Here is a 10,854-nt window from a genome sequence, read left to right on the forward strand (position 1 = left end):
ATAAAAAAAATCTGATAATTTTTCTAGAATATCCCTTTCTACCAAATTGGTACCAGTTCACAAGCCTTGAAAGAGAATGAATTTTAAAAAGAGGCAATGATCTTTAAACTATTATCAGAATTTTAATGAATTTGATCCCACTAGCAAGTTGATGGAATGTTTGGAAACCTAATTCTATAGTCTTTTTCTTGAGAAAGCTGCTATTCATTTCAGCTGTTTTTCCCGATTGTAGAATGGCAGCATGGAGTAGTGGAAAGGGTACTGGTTTGAGACTTAGAGGACCCAGGTATGAATCCCAGTCCTGCCATTTGCCAACTGCGTGATTTTGGGAAAGTCAGTTAACATTTGCATGACTCAATTTCCTCGTCTGCAAAATGAGGATGATAATTCCTCCCTTTTACTGCCTCATAGGCATGCAGTGAGGATCTATCTATATCATGTGAAGGTGCTTTGGGAATAAAAGCGCCATATGCAATCAATGTTTATCATATTAATTTCTCTCCTCCTATCAAAAAACCTGTTTAGTATTTGAAATAGTAAGTAGTAGTAGCAGCATTTATTGAGCATCCACTTGGTGTGGTGTATTGCACTAGGAATTGAGAATTACAACATAATGAACAGACACATTTCCTGTCCATAAGAATCTAATAAAAAACCTAAATGCTTAATACATTATTGATATGCTATTTTAATAGTTTTAAATTCCATACTCTTCCTGAGAAAGGGGCATTTTTAAGGTTTACTGTAGTTAGATCTCGGGGAAGCAGTGTGGCTCAGTGGAAAGAGCATGGACTTTGGAGTCAGAGGTCATGGGTTCAAATCCCGCTCCGCCACATGTCTGCTGTGTGACTTTGGTCAAGTCACTTAACTTCTCTGGGCTTCAGTTCCCTCATCTGTAAAATGGGGATTAAGACTGTGACCCCCACGTGGGACAACCTGATCACCCTGTATCTCCCCAGTGGTTAGAACAGTGCTTTGCACCTAGTAAGCGCTTAATAATAATAATCTGATATTGCTGAAAAAAAATAGCACTTTCCAAAATATTTAAGGATGTGGACCTAAAGAACAATTTGTCTAAACAGTCAACCAGCAAAATACAATAAAATCCATATTCATTCATTCAATTCATTCATTCAATCATATTTATTAAGCACTTACTGTCTGCAGAGCATTGTATTAAGCACTTGGGAAAGTACAAAACTAAAATGAACAATGACATTCCCTGCCCACAATGAGCTCACAGTCTAGAGAGGGAGTGATGGACATCAATACAAATAAATTAAATTACAGATTTATATGTAAGTGCTGTGGGGCTGGGATCATGTTGGGAGGGAGCAAAGGGAGCAGGTCAGGGTGCTGCAGAAGGAAGTGGGAGATGAGAAAAAGTGGAACTTAGTCTGGGAAGGCCTTTGAGAGGAGATGTGCCTTCAATAAGACTTAGAAGTCGGGGAGAGTACTTGTCTGTCAGGTTTGAGGAGGGAGGGTGTTCCAGGCCAGAGGCACATTCAACTAGGTTTTGTTATAGTTTGGACAATGATTTAGATAATCAAGATAGATTAGACAGTGATTACATAATGTTATAGCATAGTGTTTTAAACTCAACAGGCTAATGTCAGTGAGTCAAGGTATAGTTAAAGGGTTTTTTAGACCCAAAGTCATGAAATAGTATCCAACAGCAGTTCTAGATCTGGGTTCTGGTAATTAGCAAGTAAACTGGCTGGCTGAGACGTTAACTCCTATGATTATCCATGATAGTACCGTAGATTGAGGTAGCAGGGTGGTTTAGTGGAAAGATCACTGGCTTCAGAGTCAGAGGACCTGGGTTCTAATTCTTGCTCTGCCACTTGTCTACTTTGTGATCTTGTACAACTCACTCAAATTATCTGTATCTGTTTGCTCACCTGTAAAATGGGGAGTCAAAACTTATTTTTCCCTCCTACTTAGATTGTGAGCCCCATGTGGGACAGACTGTCTCCAACCTGATTATTTTGTATCTACCCCAGAAATTGCTACAATGCTTTGGACATAGTAAGCACTTAAGTACCATAATTAAAAAAGGTACTTTGACCTATTCTCCATCATCAGTGGAGTAAAGCGGGATTGGGAAACATAATAATAATAATAATGGTATTTATTAAGCACTTACTATGTGCCAAACACTGTTCTAAGCGTTGGGGAGATACAAGGTAATCAGGTGGTCCCACGGGGGCTCACAGTCTTACTCCCCATTTTACAATGATGTAGCTGAGGCACTGAAAAGTTAAGTGACTTGCCCAAAGTCACACAGCAGACAAGTGGCAGATGCAGAATTAGAACCCACCACCTCTGACTCCCAAACCAGTGCTCTTTCCACTGAGCCACTCTGCTTCTCCATGCATGACATTGTAAAAAGGAAGTGAAAGTTGCAGATCACCATCCTTAACTTTAAAAAAATTGTCCTATTAATATCATTTGAAGTTCTTGAATCAATGTTATAGAGATTTTGTGCTGATGCCTGTGTTCTGAGAGCACCCACGCAAGATGTATAAATGATTATGAATCATTTTTCAGGATCAGCAAAGTTCTATTATCAATAGACAAGAAAACTAAAAGACTACATAGCATAAATCTCAAAGAGAACTGAAAGCTGTAATTATATTCTGCTATGTAAATTAATTATGCAATAGTATTTATTTAGACCTACTGTGGTAATGGCACTATACTAGGCACTTTAATGGCACTATATTAGGCACTTGGAAGCATTTAAAAGTTAATATCCAGGGTTCCAGGACTAAAGGAACTTACATTCTATCAGGGGAGGCAGACACTAAAAAAACTTAACAGTTTTCCAAAGAAGATGTGGACTGAACCTTTTTTTTTCTTTTAAGAAAAATGATCTAGGTAGAAGAATGGAGTATGGACTGGAGCTGGGAGAGACATGATTTGGGGAGGTCAGTGAGGAGGCTTATGTGGTAGTCAAGGCAAGATATAAGTACTTGCTTCAGTATAGTAGCATGGAGAGCAAAGCGTAGATTTTAGTGATGTTCTAAAGGTAGAACTGACAGATTTGGTGACAGACCGAATATGTGGAATGAATGAAAGAGATAAACTGAGGATCCCGCTAAGGCCTGTGAGAAAGGGAGGAGGAGGATGTCCTCTACAGTACTGGGGAAGATATTGGGGAAAGCAGGGTTTGGTGAGAAGGTGAGGATTTCTGTTTGGGGCATGTTTAGTTTGAGGTGGTGTCAGCAGGACATTCAGGTAGAGATGGCCTAAAGGCATGAGGAAACATTACACTGAAGAAGAGAGAGATCAGAACTGGAGATGCAGATTTGGGAATCACTGACATAGAGAAGATAGTTGAACCACGGGAGTGAATGAGTTCTCTAAGGGAGTGGGTGTAGATGGAGGATAGGAGGAGACCCAGAACTGAATCTTAAGGACTCCCACTGTTAAGAGTGTGGGAGCCAGATGAGGAGCCTGTAAAAGAGATTAAGAAGGAGTGGCCGGAGAGATAGGAGGAGAACAAGGAGAGGACACTGATTTGGTGGCCACCTATGACATTTGCAGACATTAGCCAATCATGACTAGTAGATATTAGGCATTACATGCCTTAATCCAGGTATTCAATCAAGTAATGATTCATCAATAGCACCTACTGGGAGCAAGGCTCTCTAGAAAGTGATTGAGAGTACAATAGAATTAATATACATGCACTCCAGACTAGCAGGGGAGAAAAATCACTAAAGTAAATTACAGATACGAGGAATCAGTAGACTATAAAGGCATATAAACGAGGGCTAAGGTGAATGACGGGGACTGGGATGGGCGCCATGTTCTTAGGGGGCTGGAATTCCTGAAGTAGCAGTAGTTGGATGGACAGATGAGAAATAAGAGGATGAAGGTCTCCTGGAGAAGATGTAATTTAACAATAATGATGGCATTGATTCAGCACTTACTATGTGACCAGCACTGCTGAGAGCTGGGGTAGATAATCATTTTGGACCCAGTCTCTGTCCCACACAGTTCTCACAGTCTAAGAGGGAGTAATAATATGTTGGGTAGGGATTGTCTCTGTTGCTGAATTGCACTTTCCAAGCGCTTAGTACAATGCTCTGCACATGGTAAGTGCTCAATAAATATGATTGAATGAATGAATGAATGTATTTCAAATCAGTTTTACAGATAAGAAAAGTGAGGCACAGAAAAGTAACTGACTTGCCCAAGGTCACACAGTAATCCAGACTCAGAGGTAGGAGCAGAATGAAGGTATCCTTACTCCCAGCCCCATGCTGCCCTCCATAAAGTTTTTGAAGAATGTCGAGCAGCGGTCTGCAGGGTGTGAAAGGAGAGGCGTTCCAGTCAGGGAGGAAATAGAGAGCAAAAGGTCACTTACAGGAAAGATTAGAACAACAGAAACTCAGCATTCAAACTGGGGTGTAGCAGTAGAAGTGGTTTCAGGAGGAAGGAAAATGCTGATTTAGTGTCAAAGAAGAAAGTCAGGAGTTTCTGCTTGAGGCTGGAAGAATAGCAGAAAATATGACTGAAATAGTGTTCTATTGTACTCTCCCAAGTCATTATTAGTACAGTGCTCTGAACACAGTAAGAGCTCAATGAATACGATTGACTGACTGACTGAAAAGGTAGCCACTGGAGGTTTTTGAACATTGAGGCGACATGCGCTGAATGACATTTTAAAATAATGATCCATGAAGTCGAAAAACACATGGACTGGAAATGGAATCAATCAATATTTATTTAGCGGCTACTGCAAGCTCTTGGGACACTACAGTTCAAGAGAGTTGGTACACACAGTCCCTGCTCACCAGGAGCTCAGTCTAGAGGGAGCAGAGTGAAGGCAGGCAGACTAGAGAGGAGGTTGATGGAGCTGTTAAGCCTCTGGGATATAAGGAATGACTGGATCAATGTGGCTGCTTTTGGATGAAGAGGGAGACTGGATTCGGAATACTTTGTGGAACCAACAGGATTTGGTGATAGGATGAATATAGGGGAGGAAAGAGAAAGAGAAGGCAACAATAATTCCAAGGCTAAGGGTTGATAGGCAGGGAGGATGGTGGTGGTATCAACTGTGATGGGAAATTTATATAGGGGAGAGGATTTGGGAGGGAAGTTGAGGAGATCAGCTTTGGACTGAGTTTGAAGTGATGATGTAACAATAATAATAATAATAATAATCAAGCAAAAACTCCTCACCTTTGGCTTCAAGGCTTTCCATCACTTCACCCCCCTCCTACCTCACCTCCCTTCTCTCCCTCTACAGCCCAGACCGCACCCTCCGCTCCTCCGCTGCTAATCTCCTCACCATACCTCGTTCTCGCCTGTCCCACCATCGATCCCCGCCCCGGCCCACGTAATCCCCGGGGCCTGGAATGCCCTCCCTCTGCCCATCGGCCAAGCTAGCTCTCTTCCTCCCTTCAAGGCCCTACTGAGAGCCCACCTCCTTCAGGAGGCCTTCCCAGACTGAGCCCCTTCCTTCCTCTCCCCCTCGTCCCCTTCTCCATCCCCCCATCTTACCTCCTTCCCTTCCCCACAGCACCTGTATATATGTATATATGTTTGTACATATTTATTACTCTATTTATTTATTTATTTTACTTGTACATATCTATTCTATTTATTTTATTTTGTTAGTATGTTTGGTTTTGTTCTCTGTCTCCCCCTTTTAGACTGTGAGCCCACTGTTGGGTAGGGACTGTCTCTATATGTTGCCAATTTGTACTTCCCAAGCTCTTAGTACAGTACTCTGCACACAGTAAGCACTCAATAAATACGATTGATGATGATGATGATGATCCTCATCCTGGCCTGGAATGCCCTCTCTCCACACATCCACCAAAGTAGCTCTCTTCCTCCCTTCAAAGACCTACTGAGGGCTCACCTCCTCCAGGAGACCTTCCCAGACTGAGCCCCCTTTTTTCCTCTCTTCCTCCCCATCCCCTCATCCTACCCCCTTCCCCTCCCCACAGCACTTGTATATATTTGTACAGATTTATTACTCTATTTATTTTACTTGTACATAATTACTACTCTATTTGTTAATGATGTGCACGTAGCTGTAATTCTATTTATTCTGATGATTTTGACACCTGTCTACATGTTTTGTTTTGTTGTCTGTCCCCCCTTCTAGACTGTGAGCCCATTGTTGGGTAGGGACCATATGTATATGCAGCCGACTTTGCTCTGCACACAGTAAGCACTCAGTAAATACGATTGAATGAATGGATGAATGAATGAATAATAATAATAATGGAATTTGTTAACTGCTTACTATGTGCCAAGCACTGTTCTAAGCACTGCTGGAATACCAGGCAATCAAGTTATCCCACATGGGGCTCACAGTCTCAATCCCCATTTTACAGATCAGGTAACTGAGGCATAGAGAAGTTAAGTGACTTGCCCAAAGTCACACAGCTGACAAGTGGCAGAGGCAGGATCAGAACCCATGACCTCTAACTCCCAAGCCTGGGCTCTTATCACTGAGCCACGCTACTCTATTATACACTGTTCTATTATAGATAATAGAGTCTTAGTGTGGCCTAGTTGAAAGAGCATGGGCCAGGGAATCAGAGGACCTGTATGACCTTGAGCAAGTCACTTCACCTCTCTGTGACTCAGTGTCCTCATCTGTAAAATGGGGATTAAGACTGTGAGCCCCAAGTGGGACAGGGACTGTGTCCAACCCGATTATCTTGTAGAGCCATGCCACCATTAAGTGCCTGGCACATAGTATGCACTTAAGAAATACCACAATTATTAGTTATTATTATTACATGGCATTTTATGGCCAGCCAAACCTAGAGTGTTTCTCCAGTAAATTACTTCAGTTGTCCCACTTAGCCCAGAGCCTTTTCATTTCCCTCCCAAATTCCTCTGAGTATGGGATTGCCCTTCAGGCAGAAACTGAAGTGGAGGGATGTTGTTGGTCACTATAAATTAAATAATGTTGGGCATAAGCTCATCCAGTACTGTATATGACATGGTGAGGAGATGGACTAGTTTAAAACTGGACTATCCGCTAAGAAATAAGAAACCTGGTCAACCAAACTGGGAGAAATATTGCTTGTTCTATGAGGACAGTCTCAATTTTACAAGACACAAAATTGAGAGAGGTGAGCTAAGGGAATAACCCTGCAGTGGTCAGAATAGCAGAAAAAGATTACACCCATGCCTTGCAAGATTACAAACTTTCCTTAAAAGTTCATGGTTCGGTAACAACTATATTTCTTCGACATATATTTTCCTCCCTAATCATTGACAAGGCATAATAAAAACTATACAATTTGGCAAATAAGCACCCATTTAGGACACCTACAGAAATCTATTTTATAAAAGCTAATTGATACCATTAGTCTCACGCTTAATCTACAAAGCTAATAGCTGTTCATATACTTATTCTGGCCAATAACATAATCAATATCTTTCAACAAAGAAAAGGCTTTTTCTATGTCAGCAATGGCATCTTGCCATGACCTCAACAGAATCTTTGACTTAGGCTTACCTTCTATTCAAAGCAGTTAGCAAGTATAATGGCTAAGGGACTTACAGGACTTACCGTGCTTCTTCATGATAAATGATAAATTTCTCTTTTTATTGGGTTCTAAACAAATGAAATTAAATGAAACAAACCCATTAAGAGACAAATGAACTAGATTTGGTATTACCTGCTGAAATAATGAAACTTTACCGTTCATTAGTTCTGAACATAAAAAGCTTATGACTCTTCAATTTTCATGGCTGTTTTAAAAATGTCATTTATGAATTTACTGGTCTTTTATGATCCATTAATTGTACTAGATGGAATTATATAGGAATTGAATTAATCAGATGCTGAGTTTTAAAATATATATTAACTTCATTAGTAAAATATTAAAGCATGGTTTTCTTTAGTGAACAATGTAGAACAATGTAAAACAGAAAGAACATTAAGTTCAGAGATATTTTAAGGACTATTCAAACTGTAAGTTCCCGGTCAAAGTCTATGATAAGACATTGAAAATTGCTGAAATTTGTTGATTTGCCTCATTCCTTACTATTTCTACTGAATTTGATTGCACTCTTTCCTCTGTTATATTTTCTTCTTAATAATAATGGTATTTGTTAAACACTAACTACGTGTCAAGCACTGTTCTAAATAAAGCACTGGGGTAGATACAAGCTAATCAAGTTGGACTCAATTTGTATCACACATAGAACTCACAGTCTTACCCTCTCCATATCAAGAAAAAACATCAGGTCATCAATCAGCTCTCTCCTCCCCATTTTTCCCACCTTTTCTTCCACTTCTGCTCCAGCATTCACACTTCACTCCTCCAATGCCTAGCCTTAAGCCGTCGAGTCATTTCCAACCCACAGCGACACTATGGGCACATCTCCCCCAGAATAACCCGCACTCCATCTGCAATCGTTCTGGTAGTGTGTACATAAGAGTTTTCTTGGTAAAAATACGGAAGTGGTTTACTATTGCCTCCTTCCATGCAGTAAACTTGAGTTTCCACCCTCAATTCTCTCCCATGCTGCTGCTACCCAGCATGAGTGAGTTTTGACTTGTTGCAGAATGCCTTCCACTCGCTAGCCACTGCCCAAGCTAGAAATGGAATGGGTAGGCCTCTGCTTGACTCTCCCTCCTGTAGCCGAGACTGGTAGAGGACTGAAAACTCTCCAGATGCAACCCTGAGAGGGGTCACTCCCCCAGTACCAGCATACTTATTATGCTTCACTTATTTCTCTCACTGTGAACCCCTTGCTCAAACCTACCCTCCTGCCTGGAGTCAGTCAGTCAATTGTACTTATTGAAAACTAACTGTGTGAAGAGCGCTGAACTAAGCACTCGGGAGAGTACAATACAACAATACAACAAGAGTACAGAAACGTTCCATGCCCACAACGAACTACTTAACTAATGGACTACCACTTGGCCCATCTTCAGAGCCTTAAAATCACATCTTCTCCAGATAATCCTTGCCAGATGAGTCTCTCATCTCTCAATCTCACTTCTCTCCAAACTGTGTCACCTGTGCCCCTGAGTCTTTATCCCTTAAGCACTTGGCACTAACCCCATCCCCATTCACTATAGCAGGCATGTACATTTATTTATATTTTAGCATCTGTCTTTCCCACTAGATTAGTTGTAAGGTTCTTGAGAACTGAGATCATAGCTATCTAATAACAATTATGATATTTGTTAAATGCCTATTATTGGTCAAGCACTGTTAGGAGCACTGGGGAGATACAAGTCAAGTATCTACTGTATTGTACTTTCCTAAGCTTCTTAGGATGGTGTTATACGGCCGGCCACCAAGCGCTGAGGTAGGTGCAGGCTGATGAGGTTGGACACGGTCCGTTTCCCACATGGGGCTCAGAGTCTTGAACCCCATTTTGTGGGTGAGGTGGCTGAAGTACAAATAAGTGAAGGGAGTTGCCCAACTTTTTTCTAAAGAAACTCTTGGCATAATTACCATGACTGTAGACTGTAAGCTCGTTGTGGTCCGGGAATGTGGCTTTTGTGCTCTAACAAGTGCTTACTACAGTGCTTCGCACACAGTAAGTGCTTAATAAATTCATTCATTCATTCATTCAATCACATTTATTGAGCATTTACTGAGTGCAGAGCACTGTACTAAGCACTAAGTTGGCAACATATAGAGATGGTCCCTACCCAACAACGGGCTCACAGTCTAGAAGGGGGAGACAGACAACAAAAAAAACATGTAGACAGGTGTCAAAGTCATCAGAACAAACAGAATTAAAGCTATATGCACATCATTAACAAAATAAATAGAATAGTAAATATGTATAAGTAAAATAGAGTAATAAATCTGCACAAATATATATACAAGTGCTGTGGGGAAGGGAAGGAAGTAGGGCGGGGGAATGGGGAGGAGGAGAGGGAAAAGGGAGATCAGTCTGGGAAGGCCTCTTGGAGGAGGTGAGCTCTCAGTAGGGCTTAAAAATATGGAACACTTTCACGAATTTGTGACTATGATACGAATATGACTGACTGACTTCATTGAGTAGGAACTCAAAAAAATTCACTGAAGAACTTACATTCGTTCTTATTTACTTTATAACATCCCTAGAAAGTTGGGAAGAATGGATTTAATCTTAAAAGGTAAATCAATATATCCCTTCCAGGGGACCACTGTAAGCCTCCAGCTGCCTATCCCTTGTTAAAATTCTGGCACTAGGTGACCTGTTTTAGAGGCAGCTTCAAGCAGTCTTGAAATCAAGTCTCATATCCTGATCCAACCTCGGGGTTACCCATGAAGTCTGACTCGAATCTGCTTTGTGCTGGTCCACTAATTCCTGCGGGGAGTTGCCCTGGGCTGCCAGGCTAATGAGAAAGAAGGAAGACCTTTTATCAGTTTCAAAATGAAGTCAATAAAATGCTCACCTTCATAAAAATATGAATTGTAGATAGGGAAACCGGGCCTACAGAGGAGCCACCTAAGCACTCATATTTCCACAATTACCTTAGCATATATTTATATACTCTATTGCTCTATCTGTAATTTATTAATAAGCATGTCTGTCTCCCTCTTTGGACTGCATCAGCACATTCACTGAGGTCAAGGATCATGACTTCTCTTTTGTACTCTCCCAATCACTCAGTACATATTTATTACTCTATTTATTTATTTATTTATTTATTTTACTTGTACATTTCTTTCCTATTTATTTTATTTTGTTGGTATGTTTGGTTCTGTTCTCTGTCTCCCCCTTTTAGACTGTGAGCCCACTGTTGGGTAGGGACTGTCTCTATGTGTTGCCAATTTGTACTTCCCAAGCGCTTAGTACAGTGCTCTGCACATAGTAAGTGCTCAATAAATACGATTGATTGATTGATTGATTGATTAC

General features: G+C 40.9%; 1 non-coding gene and 1 pseudogene across 1 annotated transcript; one reads left to right on the forward strand and one right to left on the reverse strand.

Moving 5' to 3' along the window:
* LOC119926683 overlaps window positions 1-10,112 on the forward strand; it is a 19,429-nt pseudogene extending 9,317 nt beyond the window's left edge.
* On the reverse strand, window positions 8,543-8,680 carry LOC119936204. The gene has a single exon (XR_005453662.1). It is a non-coding gene; the product is annotated as a small nucleolar RNA SNORA7 (small nucleolar RNA).
* Window positions 10,113-10,854: the final 742 nt, after the last annotated feature.

This window comes from Tachyglossus aculeatus, chromosome 1 (genome assembly GCF_015852505.1).
Source record: "Tachyglossus aculeatus isolate mTacAcu1 chromosome 1, mTacAcu1.pri, whole genome shotgun sequence".
NCBI lineage: Eukaryota > Metazoa > Chordata > Mammalia > Monotremata > Tachyglossidae > Tachyglossus > Tachyglossus aculeatus.